The sequence below is a fragment of the Protopterus annectens genome, chromosome 4.part0 (assembly GCF_019279795.1).
Source record: "Protopterus annectens isolate FY-2018-M chromosome 4.part0, PAN1.0, whole genome shotgun sequence".
NCBI lineage: Eukaryota > Metazoa > Chordata > Ceratodontiformes > Protopteridae > Protopterus > Protopterus annectens.
In genome coordinates this window covers 1,608,252,659-1,608,272,254 of record NC_056733.1, presented here as the reverse complement: position 1 = coordinate 1,608,272,254, position 19,596 = coordinate 1,608,252,659, and the positions used below count along the sequence as shown (strand labels likewise).

General features: G+C 45.6%; 1 protein-coding gene across 1 annotated transcript in view; it reads right to left on the bottom strand.

Moving 5' to 3' along the window:
* Positions 1-19,596, bottom strand: part of RUFY1 (RUN and FYVE domain containing 1) — a 2,127,773-nt gene that overhangs the window by 983,023 nt on the left and 1,125,154 nt on the right. The gene's annotated exons all lie outside the window — the stretch shown is intronic.

The following is a 19,596-nucleotide window of genomic DNA, read 5'->3' as shown; positions in this document are numbered from 1 at the left end:
GGTCTCACACACCATTCTACTACATTCCCTAGCCTCGCTATCCTTTGCCCCATCTACTATAGCCTGGTTCAGAAGCTACCTATATGACAGGCAACAATCTGTCCAATGGCAAGGTGTAATATCTCAATTTCTAACCACCATAGGAGTGCCACAAGGCTCAATACTAGGCCCACTTCTCTTTTCTATTTTCACGAATAGTCTACATAGCTCAACCCAGCATGCCACACTGATTCAATATGCAGATGATTCAACTTTGATCTGCACAGCCCCATCTCCTTCCATTCTACAACAACTTGGTATAAAAATGGATCTCTGATATCCAACTCATCCTAAACCCCAACAAGACTAAATTACTCCTATTTACTCCCAAAAAAAATCAAAGACCACTTCCCTTTCCTTTTACCATCATCTCTAAAAAGGGCACCACCCTTTCCCCTTCTATCCATACCAAACTCCTCAGCATTGAAATTGACAATAACCTTCACTTTGATGTCCACATCTCCCAAACCATCAAAAAGGTTCACAAAAATGGGTAGACTATATAGGCACAAAAACTTTCTCTCAGATAAAGCAATAATCACCCTAGCCCAGACTCACCTACTGTCCACACTAATGTATGCAGCACCAATTTTCACCCACATCAGAAAAATAGATATTGGCAAGCTAGTCGTGTTACAATAAAGATCGCCAAGTTTGCTAAAAACTCCACCTTCAGAACACATCACTGTCTACCTCTACAATAGCTAGCACTGCCACAACTACTTAATTATCACCAGCTAGTCACTGCCTACAACATTCTTAAATACCCTGATAAAACCCCATCACTAACTCAACTACTTACTCACTACACAGCAAATCGCCCTCTCCAGTGACAAATCTCTCCTCTGTATCACTAAGGCAAACAATACTACAGGAAAAGCACTATACTCCCATACTGTTGCTAGAAAGTGGAATTGCCTTCCCCCTCCACTGACCTCTGCCTCCACCACTTCACACTTCAAACACTCCCTCAAATCACATCTGGTGAATACCTGGCTATGTCTATGTATTACTTAAATTTAAGTTTTCCTACCCTTCCCCCCATACCCATGAACAACTACCGAGTTACTCACTGTAATGCTCTACAGCACTAAAACTCTCATAGTTATTCTTCCAGACTGAAAGTACCTCCTAATTCTTGCTGTTTAAACTTCTCTAATTGCTGAAAAGTGTCCTGACTGTCTTTATATTTCAATATGAATATATGTCTGTCTATTGTATAGTCTGTTTTAGAACTCTGTATAAAAATATTAACTGTTGTTAACCAATATGGAGCTTTTCTCCCCTGAAAATGGACCTAGTCTAGTCAGAATTTCCCAGTTAACAAATGTCAAATAAAATAAATAAACTTTAGGTCAGCCGCTACTGAAATGTAATGAAGATCAAATGTTTCCACTTACTTTTATAACATTTTTGAGTGGACTGCGTCTGAGACATGGATAAAATGTGGATTACATTCTTTGAAAAGAAGCATAACTGCCATTATGGGAGCTGGAGAAACTATGCAGTTAGAGGTTAGTATGAGATTGTAAAGGCCTGAGTGTGGCTGACTGAGGGTTGAGAAAGAAGATATAGATGTGGATCTAGAAGCCAAAGGCGCTTCCTCAGATGAGACTGGACCAGACGAAACCAGATCTATCTAGATTAATATGGAGCAATGAAGATTATCTGAAATTTGTAAGTCAATTCCTTCTGTAGGAACTTGGTCATTAGGGACAGAGGGGAAAAGGTGAACAGCAGACTGAGTGGACCACTATCAGACTAGAACATACCCAAGTGACTGTCCTTCTTGGGGAACTAGGGTGAAATAGTTTCTGCACTGTGCTGCTGGATGGTGAGGTCACTAGAACAAGACTGGCTCTATTAGCTAAAAATGTCTTGAACCACTAATGGATTGAGGGACCATTTCTGAAGCATTAAAATAGACCTGCTTAGCTCATTCATTAGCCAGCTTAACTTACCCAAGGTGTGTGTTGCCACTTGAGTATAACCAACCAAGGCTCACTGCCATACTATCATGGCCTCTCTGCAAGTGGGGCATGATCTGGTTCCTCTCTACTTGCTGATGTACCACATGACCAACATATTGCATGTATGCATGTACAGCTATCACTCCTAAAGCAATAGATCCTGAAATTCCTGCAGTGCTAGGAATTTGCCCTCATCTCCAGGATGATTTCATGGAGGCTGGCCTTTAACTGATTCCAAACTCCTTGGATCATCCTCACCTTAAAATGACCACCCTCCACCCCAGACAGGAGACATCCGTGTTTACTACTGTTGATGGAGAGGGCAGAACAAACTGCCTTCCCACACAAAGACAGGGGAAGTCAACCTCAAGTTTAAAAGATTCCTGCATGATTGAGTTAGATGGATGGCGGCTGAAAGGGTGGTCTGTTAGCTATGACCACTGTGTGTCCAACATCCACTGGTGTATATCTCATATGTAGCCTGGCATAATGAACCATGGAAATTGTGGCTGCCATGAGGCCCAAAAAACTGATGAAGGGAAAGAACACAGATGGAGTGTTGAAGTAAGGATTGTTTTTCTGGAACAATAGACACCTGAAATGATGTGTCAAAATGGCATTGATCCAATAAAATCTATTCACTTTGTGGGATGAAGTTGACACTTTCCATAGTTTATGAAAATGGCTAGGTTAGAGCTGCAAAAAATCTCTTGCTGCTAGTAAGGACTCTTGGGTTGTTGCAGCTAGGAGCTAGTTGTATACGTAAGGAAACATGGCTCCCTTGTAGCTGCAGGTGGGCTGTGATTACTGCTATGCAGTTGGACACTCTGGGGTCTGGGGCAAGACCAAAGGGCAAGGCTCTGAACTGGTAATGATTAGCTCCTATGCAGACATGCAGAAACATTTATGACTCCCTTCTGATCTTTACGCAGAGATGTGCTCCACAGATATCCAGGATGCCTATCTAGTCATCTGCATTGAGACACAGCAAAAATTGCTGACACCATAACCATTCTAAACTTGGTCTTTTTTCACAAAAACAGGCTGCTGAGATCTAGCAATGGAAGTCATTGTTTTTCTTTAGTACCAAAAATTATCTTGAATATGCTCCTCACCACCTCTGATCTTGTGGGACCTCCTGGATGGCTCATTTTGAAGGAGGGCAGACACTTCCTGTACAAATATCCACATTTGGTGGAGGTACTGGCATTTATAAAAATGTGTATGGTATAGTCACTGGATATATCTAGTACCCAGCTGTCCTACATGATGGCCATCCACAAATCCAGGTAACGAGACAATCAGGACTCCCCGACTGCTTTTAGAGATGAATAGTCAGGTAAATCTTCAGGGGTGCTGGTTTGACCTCACTGTGAAGGGTTGTCTGTACCCTGTTTTTGCAGAACAGGTGGTTGATGCCAATTAAAAGGGACACATCTGCCACTGCCACCCCTAATGGAGGAGCAATCAAAGGGCTGACATTGGGATTTCTGAAACCACAGAAATTTGGTACCCTTCTGATTCTTGTTGAAAGATCTTTGCAGATTCTTAGATTTAACTAACACAGCAGCCAGTGTCTTCCCACCTTGCTTACAGCTCTTCAACTTCTTCTTAACTCTTGGTCTGAACAGAGAAAATCTTTCGTAGAGGCATTGGTAAAGGATGCTTGAAGTTGTTCATGAAGTTGTATAGGTAAAGGCAGGCATGGTGTTGGGAGAGTAATGCTAGTGCCTTCCACCCTGGCTGCTCCATCAGCTGCACTGTAAAACACACGCATGGAGAGATTTGTGATCTTAAGCAAGGTGTTCAGGGTGGTCTGAAGCTGTTTATTTGACTCCTGAGATATGCTCTGACCCAAAATATCACTAGCTTGATTGGGTAGGTCCCTTTGGAATCTGTTCATGTAGGTCAAAGAATTTAGCTTAGTATTAGGCTAACTGCCATTGTGGGCCATTTTAAGTCTATCCATTTACCCCATGTGAGAATCAAACCTTGCACCTTGCATCTGTAAGGTAAACACCTTAACTGTTATGACAACCTCCCAAACTTTAACTCTCTCAAAGGTAGAGTACAACAATTCTGCACTATTCACTGAGTCCATCTTTGGACTCTTGGACCAAAACTGCCTAACCTTAATGGCACTCAGGATCTTGTCTGGTTTTCATGGGATTGCTTCCACAGTGACTGGTTCCTGCCATGCCCTCCTAGTGACAAAAATCCAAGAGATTATCAGCAGGAATGACCACATGGCCAGGATGTCCCCTGTTATATCAATTCCAAGACTTAACCAAAAATGGGGCATCCCACTCTTTCATCCAAGTCGGTGTCAGAGATAAGTCACTACAAATTCAATTGCTACAATAGCATTCTGTACTCCAGCCTTGTTTCCCACAGACCCCCACTGGGTCCTGGATTACTTCAACAATAGCAAACTCAAACTTAATAAAATTAATGCATTTCAATGAGTGCTTGCAGAATGCATTATTTTCATTCCCTTTAGAAATATCATATTTCTGTTCATATATTCTAACCCTAAGGGCTCTCTTGGTCTTTCCAATATAAAATCAAGGACAAGTAACACATTTTGCAATGCAGACCACCTCAGTAGTCTTACAATTGCAAAATCTTAATGAAAATGCATACATAAAAAATATCAATAGCAGTTTCCTTTGCCAAAATGTAGGTGGACTGTCAACAGCTACCACATTTGCGGCAGCTGAGATTAAATGCCAAACCCCACCTGGAGTTAACGACAATATTTTTGTTAATTTCATACTTCAACTTAAGAGCTGCTACACTCTAGTTTAATATACAATATTATCCCCGGGATTCATGAAGCTTGCTCCAGGTGCAGGCGTAGCGTAGGCGGTATAATGCCAAATATGGCCGTAGAACGATTCAGGTACGATCCAATTCCACGTGCACTACCGGTGTACGCCAGAACTGCGCAGCCCTCGGCTTAGGTATGCTAATCACCCCATGCGCAGTGTCGCACCATGCAAATGAAGGCATATAGCGATTCATGAAGTGGTGCAGGTGTAGCGTAAGCCTACGGAAATGTAAACCAAAAAACACGGTTTACATTTTCCCAAACAGAACATCGGAGCTATGTAAGCGGCCCAGACTCATGTATTACAAAGTTACCATATGCCAATGGCTAAATACACAGCCAATGGCATAAGAAATGATGCACAACACCTAAAAAACAACATTTAATGTCATGTCCACAGTAACGCACAGTACAACCGCAGGGCATGTGTGCGCAAACTGGAACACAAAGAAAATATATACAAATGTCATAAAATCACAATGCAATATAAATCAGGATTTCACCATAATACGCAATGGTATGCATGGTACACCACAACTAAGCTGCAAGGGTTGCTAAGGGTCTGTGACAGTGTTCAACGCGGTAACTATGAATTAGTAGTCAATGCCATGCAAATGAGGCAGGTAATACTGAATCGCAAACGTCCCGCCGGATGAAGGATGTACCATATGGCGCAGCGCTATAACACCGAGGAGTGGCTCAGAGGTGATGCATGACATCAGCAGAGGGGTGTACTACCGTAGCTGTAAGCACACTGGAGCAATGCAAATCTGGCCTGGCCGTTGCTAAGCAAAGCTGCAGGACAGGGGTGGGGAGGTAGGTATAGAATCGTTTACCTGAGAGCACATATGGTGCCCGAAAGGGCATGTGTATGGGGATGAAAACGTGCCCAAAACCCGGTAAGCGGATGCATGCGTCGCGAACAATAGCACAAACAGGAAGGTCGGGGGAAGAAAAGAAGGAAATGCCACAGTAGGGTAATTGGAGTACAACTGAGCAATTAACACCAATCAACTCAAGGCGGCCAATCAACGGCAGCTGACAAGTCTGCTCGCAGAAACCTGCAAAACAGGACAGGAGAGGCACTGGATTGCAAAGAAAGGAGGAGAGGCATTGGATTGCAAAGATAGGAGAACTGTCATAGCAGAGCAAAGCAAACCTACAGTAGACTGGCAATAGAACACATTACACAAGATAAGCCAGGTCTAGGAAAGTACAAATGAAAGCAGGCTGCTGGATGCATGCCAGAAAATGGTAGGTGAAACGTGAAGAAATGTAAAGGGAAGGGCAAGAGGTAATCCACGGCAGCCTAATGTAATTCAACACCAAAGGCACCACAATAGTAGTTCCTGTAGTAAAACACATAAGATACCCGGTAGCTACGATCGTACATACACACCCTATGACATCATCGGTGTTCACAGCACAATAGTATAAAGTGTGAAAGCACCTTATGCACACCTGTGTATTCCCAAACACTGCACCATAGGTGTAAACACACGGGGAACTTTTAAAATGTACATGTTGGGAGCTGCCATAGCTGTGATTCATCACCATGTGTTAGAGACTGACGGTGTTCTGGAGGATGATGCCGACAACCACCGCAGGCCCCTGAGGAGGAGAAGAGTGTTCAGACCAAGGGTAACCTACCAGGGGCTACATGATCTGGAGATAGTACAGCATTACAGGGTGGACAGGGACATCTTACAGCAAATAGTTGAGATGTGCCGGCCACGCCTGAGAACCAGAAACAAGAGAGGGGAACCCATCCCAGTGGACACGAAGGTATGTGTAAGCTTGCGAATACTAGCTACAGGTACCTTTCAAAGGCCAACTGGAGCTATAATGGGGATCTCACAGGCATCAGCATCCAGGGTACTACACCAGTTCCTGGATGCCATGTTACCGCATGCCAATGAGCATATATACTTCCCCCGAACTCAGGAGGAGATGGCCAGCAATATGCGTCACTTCCACCGTGTGGCACACTACCCGGAGGTACTGGGTGTGATAGACTGCACCCACATACATATCAAGTCACCACCCGGTGAGCATGGTAGGCGCTACATAAACTGCAAGGGATTCCACTCCATCAACTGCCAGGTCGTGTGCAATGCCCAGGGCATTATCATGGATGTGTGTGCTGGCAGCCCTGGAAGCTACCATGACTCCCATATCTGGCATGCCTCACAGCTGTATCAGGTATTTGTCAGGGGGGACATCCCACATGGCCACCTTGTGGGGGATGCTGGCTATGCACTGGAGCCATGGATGATAATTCCCATCAGAAATGCACACACACCCATGCAAGAACGCCATAATGAGGCACACGCACAAACCAGAATCATCATAGAGCGTGTGTTCGGGATGCTGAAATCATGGTTCCGTTGCTTGGACACATCTGGTGGAGCCTAGAAGTACTCTCCAGGCACGTGTGCCCACATCTTCATAGTATGTGCCATGCTACATAATATGATCCTGCGGAAACAGCTGCAGCAGGGACAAAATGGTGAAGGCCCTCATAGCCCACTGCAATTGCCAAGGCCATCACAGACACAGAGGGATTTAGACCACGAACACACTGTGCCAGCCCCAGTAGGCAGAAAGAGGCATGCCCAATATGCCTACGCCTTGGCAAAGAGGGAACGTATAGCACATACTCTGACAGTGTAGGCCCCTACGGACTGACTCACCTCTCCACCTGTACACACAGTAAAATGGATGGCACACACACACAACCACCTGTAAATTGTAATGTAAAGGTGGCCTACTGTGTGAATCCTACATAGGCAGCCCTCAAACATTGTACACACAACAGCTATTGGAACAAGGAATGTCAACACCCTGAACAGTACATGCACCTATCAGCATATGTTGGTGCTGTGTGTATAGGTTCCTAGGTACATCGGTAGGTACATGCCCGATTGTCAGAGGCCACACACCAAACGAGGCAAACAGTGTCTGCTGCCGCCACAACATCGAGTAACCAAATGTCGCTCAGTGGAGCAGAGGCAATCGCGGGATCACATGTGTGTAAGCACTGTTCTGCACACACTCTGCACGGATTCCCAGCTGCGTTAATGAGGGGCACCACATAATGCAATCATGGATGTTGTGTCAAGGCATGGGGTGTACCCATGACAGGTATTCGTCACCTCAGCATGCTCCACCTACGGTCATTTGAAGGTGTAGCACATTATCGTGTGTGGCTCACTGTGATATACATACCCAATGCCGGAGCACATCCAGTAAACATCACATGGACATACCATTAACTGGACTCATCCATATGTAAACTAACTGAGTTACGCATGTGAGTGCAGTATGGAGTAACAGCCGTAGTATACTCCACATACAAAACGCCACAACACGTGTACAAATCCCAGATGGCCAAGTGGTAAATGCAGTGACCGTCGTGCATGTTCCTGGTCCCACGTCCTGCAAGGGATGTAATGTAATCCTGAAGGCACGAATAATGCATGTCGGATGCAGGTCATCAGAGCATGTATAGCACACGTTAGCAGGAATATGCGTTGCCCACTGCTGGTAAGCGTCGCTTAAATATGACTATACGGATATGCGCGAAACAGGGCTAAGCTTCTCCGAATATTGCACAGATCACGGTCAATGATGTCCAGAACAGGTGAAACCAGAATTATTCACCCCTGTACTAATAGCGCCTGCTCAGAAGGGTAAAATGACCACTGCCAGGAGTAGAACACGCAATCATGTATACAATCACCTAACACTATGGTAGCCAAGCTGTACCTACGGCAGGTGTGTAATGTGACAGGTTCAGACACAAACGTGCGGAGTCCAGGAAACAGTATACACCAAGTACACAATGAAAGGTGTAGCTTGCCTGTCACTTTTCCTGTCAGATATATATATATATATATATATATATATATATACATACATACATATATACATATATATAATACAGATAGAAAGAGCGATAGAGAGATATATGTTGATATATACGGATTCACCGTTATCTGCAAATATATAGATAGGTCAACGACATTTATAAAACCTTGGAGGTACAAATAAATAGGATACCGCCAACTATGGAATGTGTCACATACCGACACGCGTAACCACAAGGCTGAAAGACCGAAAGAACACAGTACCGGAACAGTAGAACCGCGAGTAATATTATCACGATATGAAGGGACATCTAGTTACCGCTGCCGGTGTTGCAGTCCACATAGGTACTGTGTTCAACTGTGTTTGTGATTGCCGTAGTCTGTGTATGTGTGTGTTAAGGGTGCCGTGTGCGTTTCCGTGTGACTGTAATGTGTGTGTGTGTGTGTGTGTGTGTGTGTGTGTGTCCGCATCGTGTGTCTGTTAGTGCCAACTCGGAGGTAGACCATTACGGTAGGTGTGGGTATAGCTAGCCGTAGGCATACGGTTACCACCTGTCCCACATTAGGAGGGACAGCCCCTACTGGGCAGTTGTGTCCTGACATAAAACATTACAAAGGGCAACTGTCCGAGATTGTAGGACATTATTATGTCCCATAGATTATGTAATAGTTGCATTAAATAGTTATGCCTGTATGTAAGAAACGTAAATGTTACATGCAATATGATAAGTAGCCAAAGTCCCACAACAATAAGTATGTATTGAGGATAACAGTATGTGCTATCCTGTGTACTGACCGTGGGTATGTGTCGGCCTGTAAACACCGATGTGTGTCCCGCAAGTGTCCCACAATGGCCGTTTGAAAAGGTGGCAACCCATGCCAAAGATGTTCTGTTACCAACACAACTGCAACGACTGCAAATATCTGGGACAGAAGTACACGGGATAGCTGTCATTTAAAAACATCCCTTTACATACCGCTGTAATTCCGGAGATATGGAAGTATCAACCTCACCTGCATACTATATAGAAACCAATTAACAATGGCCCAATGTATAATCCCATAACATAAGTCTACTAACTGATAGCTCTTCAATTAGGGAAGGAGCCCACACACATATATATGGAATATGTAGAAATGCAAGCCCCACAAACCTGTATATGCTACGTACACCCACCTACATCCCCCACACTAGAAACTATAGCAATACAGACTGTAATTACAGCACAAACATCCAGTCAGTCAATTACATCCACAGAAGCATTAACATACCTTGTGAGAGACACATTTAAAGGCGCCATGTGAAATCGTAGTTGTTGTATAATGGAACAAACGGCGATGTTACAGGTTTTGTTTGCAATAGTCCCTTATCAGACGGTTGGGATGACAGGTACACTCACATGTAGAACCACATACTCTAGCCGTCACACACAATCCACGGGGGACATGAATCCAAACTATAAGTGTCTCTACACATAGCAGTTGCAATTACACACAACAAATCACAATACAGGCCGTGTCCCCGAAGGTAGGGCAAATGGGCAATGCCCAAGTGGAGAATTCAATTATACCCCACTGTTGCCGTGTAACTGGCGAATGGAGTAGCTGCACAGCTGATGTGCAAGTAATAAGTCACTCAGGAACACCAAATGGCGGCAGGAAACCACATGTTACAGGTATCGACGTATATAAGGATGACTTGCCAGACATTCAAACCGTATGCTCATACCATAGAACTGTTTAAACAGTGTAAGAGAGATAGATACAAAAGTCCGGAACAATAACAAGGTATGTAGAACACTCGGTATGTAAGTGTATGTATAGCCTGTTTTGTATTAATTATGTTAGTGTATGTATAGCCTGTTTTGTATTAATTAAAAGTGTCCACAATGCATAAAGTGGGAAAAGGTATTTATGTAGTGATGTCTTGCTGAGCATACGAACGCTTGTAGAAATTGTGCGTCCTGCAGTGAGCCACAAGGTAAACATCACAGACACCACAAGGGATGCTACATGAGGGCTTTAAACATAACAATTCCATACCACCCGCCGTCAGTGGTAGGGTATGTCCAACAAGTACCTGCCAAAGCAGTGGATAGTATATGCTGATATACTGTCATAGTAGGCATGTGTATGGGCATATAACGACAATGACATGTCTAAGGTGGTCCCACTGTGCAAGTATGCTTTGCATTATGGGATACTATGCAAAATATGTGTAATGTATAGTATTGTAGGTAGATATGTCAGATGTGCTACACAGCATAACAGGCATATCATGCATACCAAAGGTATTGTCTATTAGCATGTACAATGTACAATAACAGGAGACATATAACTTGTAGTCACAGGACACTGTAATAGCATGATAGCTAATCTAAATGGAAGGGCTACTCAATTAACCATGCACAAAGGACATGTAATAGCTTCACAGGTTCATAGTGGGGTACTATGCAGTCTGGCAAGTCTATGTGTAAGCACAACTACAGTGTTCACACCAGCGGCACCTCTCTAAGGTAGTGTCCTGTGAACAGCAGAGCCATGTGTTACCTGCACCTCTGCACAGTACAGCCACTACAGTGATCCCTGGCGTACATGTGTCTCCTATCCACCAAGTGAGGTATCATATGAACAGTGCTACTGAGTGTCCCTGCGTGATGTACATAGGAATCATGTTCCAAAGCATGGTGAGTGTCTGGTTTGGGAATGTAACCCTGAAGCACATCCCACTCATCGTTGCGTGTGTGCACATATCCATAAGCATGTTGCTCACAGTGGCCTTTGCTTATGACGCTTATGTGGAGTACATCCATTAATATTGTTGTGGATATGGGCCCTGTCTGTTCAGCAGAGGTCACCCCTGAGTATGTAGTATGCAAATGTGTACAGACGTGTTGTCCGTAGTTCTGCCGCATACGTTAACCGTCAGAGCTCAATAAACGTCATGGCGTGTTAATGTTGTGGTATGTAAAGCCGTAGCTGTTGTGTAAGGTACACCCTAAACGGGGTGTTGTACCCTTGAATGTGTGTATGTCTGGAGTTCAGAGGTACAATGGGTGTCTATGTTCCAGCTACACACCCAGTACAGATAAGTGTGGCCACATAGAAGGATATCCATGCCACAGTGGCAATATGGTTATCACAGGAGTGGGTGCGACATACGTGTGTACTACGATCACGGACAATGTGACATGTATGTAGGGGACTACCACCTATGTGATAGTCAGTGGGTGAATAGTGTAATGCAAAGGGGATGTTCAAGCACCTTGTGTCATGCAGCTTGAGGCCATGACATTGATATCAGGTATCCGTCACAGTGACACCCTTATGGACAGAGTCAGTATCAGCTAGTGGATCAATCATGGCGCTTTGTATGCAGTGGTCTGTAAAGCTATGCAGGGAAAGTCCCTCTGTGCTAGCCTGTACCTCAGGGAAGCATATACCAAACATGAGGGGCCCTATGACTGAGGACTGTGGTATGCCATGTATGACTGAAATACAGTAGGTACTATGGTATGCTACCCTCATTGTGTGTGTCCTGTCCATGAGCCATTTTGCATAACATCCTGAGACACAGGGGTCGATGTGCAGGTGTATGTGTATGTTTTCAATACCAGAATGGAGAACGGTGCTGAAAGGCAATGAGAGGACAATGTAGGCTGTGTGGACCCTCGTACCATCATCAACTACCCTGATAACTGTATGAAAGGAGTCCACCAGGTGTAGGAGCCATGCTCTGGCCCTAACAAGTCCAACCTGGGTGGCATCAAAGGACCGGAGCCCAACAATGTCTCTGTGAATGACGTCCATGATGATGTGCCCCATAGCCTTGCAGAACAGTCCAGTCAGGTGTGTAGGGCAATAGTCCCACTCGTGCATTGTGGCACAACCTGTGTGGAGTGTGATAACTGTTGCTGTGTGCCATTCAGGGGTCACAATGTCTGATACAAGGCTATTACTGAATATGGTGGCCTAGTGGGAAGACATGTCGTTCAGAGGTTTGTGTACATCACAGCCTGGGATTTTGGACGGTCACATGGGGCCAGTGTCCCAGGACATATAGAGTGCAGGTTAGTACTGTGTAGATGTGACCACAGGGACACAGCAATGTTCCCACATGGATTGTGGCCCTGTAGGGAGTGAGAGGGTGTAATGTTAGCATTGAATCCATCCACCAGCATGTTGCCAACATCACTTGGTTCTGTAATGTTCCTGAGTAACTGTCGTAAGTGAGAGCAGAAGTGGGTATTGCCATTGACTACTGACATACCACCATAATGCCTTGTGGTACACCGAGGAATGTGTCGCAGTAATGTGTACGTAGCTAGTTTTGGAGTATGTGATGAGGGATCCTATGGCCCTACCGAAGCTGACCAGTGAGCTACCCCACCCATGGGATTGTACTCCACTTTGCAACAGCCTCCACCTGTTGTTGTAAATTATGTCCATGGAACTGGACCCCCAGAGTGGCGTCCATTATCTGGTGGGTACCATCATGGCTCTGTGTGGAATAGCATGATCCATAAAGTCATGTACATGCTAATGAAGTGCACTGGGGTATGTTTCAGTGTTTGTATGTGCATTGTCCATCTGCACGGGTGTCATGACGTTAACTACCGCTGTCATAAGACGTCTGTAGTAGGTGTTGTAGTACTCATGTACTGTGTATGCCGTGAAGGGTGTGGTGTCGGGATGTGGATAACAAGGGTGTGGAACACCAGTCACATGTTGGTAGTGTCCATGTCAAGGATATTGTTGGTCTTGGAGGTGGTGTGTATGGGTTGATCTAGCCGAGTGGAGGTTATGAATCACGGACAGCGTTGGCCTAATGTGTCGGTACATGAGTGGCTATCCCAGTTAAGTGTGGGGTAGTGTCAGTCTCACATCAGTAGTACCTGTCTGAGCCCTACTGTCCAGTACACCAAGAAATGAACCGTGGGGTATGTTGTTGAATCCGTAGCTTGTTACAATGTGTATAGCAGTTCTGGACACAGTTAGTTGCACGTGGAGCACCTCTGATGCATTGTGCTAAGTAACTAGCCAGGATGTGTGTACAACATAGTGGAATATGGGAACACCTCAGCCGTGGGTGTGCTGGTCCAGGTTACATGACTGAAAGGTATGGTCTGTGTATAACCTGTCATTGCAGGTGTGCTCTGCAGAGCCTAGAGGCAGGTCCCAGTCACTGCAGAGATACTGAAGTGGTGCATTATAAGGAGTGCCTTGCCTGCGTGAGTCAGAGATGAAGATGTCAAGCATTGCGTCACATGACCCCCATGTTTTGCTTGCCAGCTCCCGTTATGGTGGTGAATGTTATTGGAAACTGTGCAAGACAGGCAGTATAGAAGCAGCAAGAGCCATACATGTGATCTGTACTCCCAGGGCTGACAGGTGCAGGTCATCTGTGCCAAAGCATCATGTTGTTTGACTATGTCAAAGTGGACAGACACCAGATGCCTGTGGAATGACAGCAGAAGAATAGGCAACTGTTAAAGTGACACAGTCAGTCGTTGTACAGTGGTGTCCGGATGAATGCATAATGCTCCCCAGGGCTTGGCCCATACCTTCAGGGCTACAAGACTGGTGAGCTATTGCATGTTCCTGCACACGTAGTCTGTGAAGTTGCATCTCAGGGCAGTCACACTAACATGGAGAATGACAGTCACATTGTACCTGGTGAGGTGTGGCATGGGTGCATAGGTTATGTTGCAGACCCAGTTACCCGACAGCAAGATTTAAGCGACTATCGCCTTGTATAGCCTGCTGAGTGGAACATCAGTGTGACCCCCTACAGAGTCACCTATGAGAGGTGTGTTGTGTATGTTATAACACCCTATTGGCTGTATGTGATGGGCACACATGAGTCTGTGGGCTATAAGTTGTTGTTGTTGTGTTTGGTGATGGGGGCTGCCTTTGGTGCCTACACACGGTATGGAGAGGTACTGCACAAGTTGTCCTCGTATGTGTGGCCTGTGGTGGTGGAGATCTTGTGAGACTATGTGATGAGTGGGGTGTGTTGCGAATGTTACACATCCCCACGACTGTCAGGTGCAGTCAAGGTTGGTGACAGCATTACCCCCAGCAGGGCTGCATATGTGCATCCCCCACAGGCTGTAGTGTCGTATGTTGGGAGGTGAGCATTGACTGTGTACATGAGACAATTGCTCTATTGCCACATGTACGACATATTCATCATATAGACAGGCAATAGCACTGGTACGTGACAGTCGGACATGCCTGTATATACAGCCATGTCTCACAAGATATGTGAGTTATGTGTGCACAACAGCTGTTGTACTGTAAGCAAGCTGGAAATGTAAGGACAGGCAGTGTACCTGTGAGAAATGGTGTGGAATGGGCGCTATATTAATCAGTAGCTCATGAAGTGCTCACAAGTTCTGAACAAGTGCTGAGCATGAACATACAATACAGATAGGGTGTTGGATAATATCAACCCACAAGTGGTGACGACAGTCATAATTGGTGGCACCGCACTATAACCCTGCTGAGTATGGTCTGCAAGTCCATGAACCATTATCAATGTAGATGTTAGCAGTACAGATGTACATGACAGTACGGATGCTTGACTACATATACCTTTGTATGTCACAGGAGTGTTCCACCAGTGGCCTGTTGACAGAATCAACACTACAAAAGATGCCAGAGTGACATGTGCATATCACACCAGTGCTAGCTACAGTAAAACAGGGTTAATGCGTTGTACTCCACCCTCATTGTAGCCCATACCACACAGACAAATGTCAGGCATCTGTGTATGCAAGGATGTGAATGGCCATGACCTATGAGCAATACCTGTCTCAGTGTTGTGAACAACATACAGAATGGGCTCTGTGGATGAGGTGTGAGACATATGTGCACATTCTAATGGATGATATCAGCATTGTCACCGCTAGGTGAATATCCCTGTACCCATTAACTACCACCTAGGCTGTGGTCAACATTATGGACACTGTGTAAGAGATGGCGCTGTGCAGTACACCTCCCTGAGTTGGTAACATCTCCAGGCCCCTTAGGTAGTCATACGAGGTACCCATGTCATGACAGGGTGCCATCCATGAGCACGGAGATCATTCAACAGGCATACACAGCACTCGGGTGACCAATATTGCATCACATATCACCTTTAAGGGGTATTGGCCATGCGTGGATGGGTGATACCAGCCTTCACAATCCTCACCTCCACTATGCAGCATGCTGTCTACCTTGCATAACGACATTTGCTACACTATGACATTGGACATGCTACATGTCCATATCCTGATCTGAAAGACATACTTCATGGACAGCCACCATCCTACTACTAGGATCGCCACATGCTGGACAGATCCCCGTGCCATACATGTGACATACACCCGCCATACCATGCAACCCTGTCCATCAAAGCTGCACGTCATCCCTGTCATACATGGTGTGATGGCTGCATGGTAGATGTAGTATCAACTGTCTGGATCAGTAATGTGGCACTGATGCACCTCGCGGTGGCATAATGGCTGTCGGATACAGCTAGGAAACCTTGCCCATACATGCTATAGTTGATAACCATCCCTGCGAATGACGTCTGACTAGCCATTGTCCCATGTCTATCACATGTGCAACACAGGCGATCCGTGGCAGGATGTTGAACAGCTGTACAGTGCTGTGTAGATGTACATGGCAAAACACATGCATGTAAAGGTTTCCATGCGTACGTGTGCATTGTCACTGCTCAAGTCCATTAAGGCAGTGTATGTGTTGATATGTGACATATACACAGCATCAAGGTCAACAGCATTACCATGGACACATCCAGGCATGTGCTGATAGGTAAGAACACCAGTGCAGGCAAACAGACATGCCCACATCAAGACAGCATTCACATGGAGTATGAACAATGTAATGAGGTGACAAACATATATGGTGATGATATCCGATGCATAACGGGTGTTACATGTGTGTGACACAAACATGTCAGTTGTGTCAGTGTCATGATGATTTGCAAAGATAACTGTGCAGATGTACTAGATTTACTAGAAATGTACGTGCAGCAGTATCTCTGTACATCTCTGAAACTGTGACCTGTCACCATCATTATGTCTTACAGATAATGCCTCATACACGCCTGCCAGCGTACAGCCGCCAGGAGGATGATGTCCTCATCCCGTACCTCCATGAGAACTACAAGGTGTTGTTCAGCCATGTGCCACAGCATGCCCAGCAGCGGGACGACCTGTGGCAGGATCTTTGCAGGAGGGTGAACGATGTGGGTGGCCATAACCGCACCTACCAGCAGGTGCACAGACACTGCACGGACTTGATAAGACATGCAAAACAGAGTGCCACTGCAATCGCCAGGGAACAAGGTGGAACAGGTGGTGGGCCACCAACCCAGCCCCCACTCACACACACTGAGGAGCTACTGGCCAGTCTGGGGACACCCTCAGAACAGCATCCACAAACACTAGCTGCCATCGTGGAGGTGGGTGTCTCCCAACCAATGAGCCTGGAGTTGCCTGGTAAGTCAGTACTGCACATATGGCTATTATATCCCATTTAGTTGCATGTGTCACTGTACATTACATAATGTAACAACATATGCAAGGTATGTGGACACACATGCTGCATACTACAGTATGCTACCCTGTGTATGTACACATGTGCATACTATATGCTATTGTACAGGTGAAATGTGTTAACATGCACAGTGCACCCTGTGGCTGTCATATAGTCATGGATAATGTTCATACTGCTGTGTCACCCCTATACAGGTACCTCTGGCGTGCCGCACAGACATGAGTCCGTTGCAGGTGAGACTGTCATCAGTATCAGGCATGTTAAAGCATAGATCAATTCGCCATGTGGCCAGTTAACACTTGTACACTTGATGTTTGTTCCAGTCACGATACACAGGTCGCATCACCCATCATTCACACTGGCGACCCATGTGCAATATATACAAACAAAATGATACACCGACATGAAACCACAGTATTTGTCATTGCTACATGTGTGGACAGCTGTGCATACAAGGGTGGAGGTGTTCTACAATGGAGGCATATGTACTATACAGTACACAAACAGTACCACACAATGAGCTGTGATATGGGCAGCCCACAGGAGTCACCATTGTGTTATATGCCCCTGCAATGGGTGCATACATTGTGATGTGCCATCTGACATGTCCCAGACACGTAGTGTGTTGGCTGCAATATTGTTACTCTATCCCATAACCCATACCCCACATACCAAACATACAACCCGTTGTCTGCATAGCCCTGTGGATGGTGACATATCTGACATCTATGGGTGTATGTCATATGGGACAACACAGACATGTGTGATAAACTGCCATCACACATTTGGCCAACACATTTGCACACATGGCCATGGGGGATGGCCACAGACACGTAGCCACACAGTAGATGTGATGTGTATACACCCTGTTGCACATTGTCCACACATGGTCCAATTATAGCCTTAGTTGACTGATTTTACAGTTGATGTGGTACACTGGACATCCTAAAAGCCTGTGCAAAGCTAGTGGAGGTGTCACTGACGTCTACCATATAAGATGTGTTGAACATCACGACTGTGTCATAGCATGACAGTAGTCACCTGTACAGCTTCCACAGACATTGACACCACATCAGGCCACAGATACTGTACATTTCCCTTGCTGCTCTAGGACATCACCATTAGCTGTGCACCTCGTGTGTGTGGTACATCAATGTCATGTGGGACATGGTGAATTGACAAGTCTGCTATGTGTGGACATGGTTGCCAGGCAGCTAAGACACTGAAGTAGTTGTGCAGGGGTGTCATCTGTAGGTCCTCCAGTGACCTGTCACATGACACAGCATGGTTTGGTGTGTATACACCTCAGCATCGTGGGTCACAATCCACAGTTATGTCATGGGTATGCATGCAGTTATGGCTATGCAATGTGTACATATTATGCACTGTATAGCAATATAGACGCCTCATGATGCCATGCAATGGCACAGTGTCTGTACTTCACACTGTATAGCAATGCAGATGGCTCACACTACCCTTCCATGCTCATGCACATTTGCTAAACATGCATTCTATCTGTAGAGCATACAGACAACACCGCAATGTGATGCCCATTATGACGCTGTACATGTGTCAGGAGGACACCATTGTGTCAGACATGTATGCATGTTAATGCACACGTCAGCAGATTACATGTCAAGGTCATGTCAGCCATGTGTACTGTTATCCTGTTCTGGTCCACATGGTGTATCACAAGGATGCATGCATACTACCATGATTGTGTGAACTGCATGGCTACTGATATGACACCTGCTTGCTGTAGTGTGCACCCCAGGGAGGTATGGTAACTAACACTATTAATGTCTGAGCTGCATGCCGTCTGCTGTATCACAGGCATGTTGCATGCCGTCTGTCAAATCACATGCATGGTGTGTCTGTGTGTGTGTGTGTGTGTGTGTGTGTGTGTGTGTGTGTGTGTGTGTGTGTGTGTGTGTGTGTGTGTGTGTGTGTGTGTGTGTGTGTGTGTGTGTGTGTGTGTGTGTGTGTCTATTGTAATTTAGAGTCTTTCTTTGCATTCACAGGTGATGTAGGTGAGTTACCATTCTGCGGTCCATCTGATGTTAGTGTCCCCACAGATACTAGCAGTGATGAACATATGCATGAGGTACAGGCAGGGTTGTCAGGGGCTAAATCTGTGCCAATGGTTGCCATCCCAGCTATGTCCCCCTCTTCCCCGCACACAGTTCTGCTACCAACACATACCGCATCACCAGTGGCCATAGAGGAAGGACAGTCAGTGTCTGTTAGTGTGGAACAGGAACGTGTGGTGGCTACAGAAGGTGCGTCTCCACACCATGGTGTCAGTGTAATGACTGCA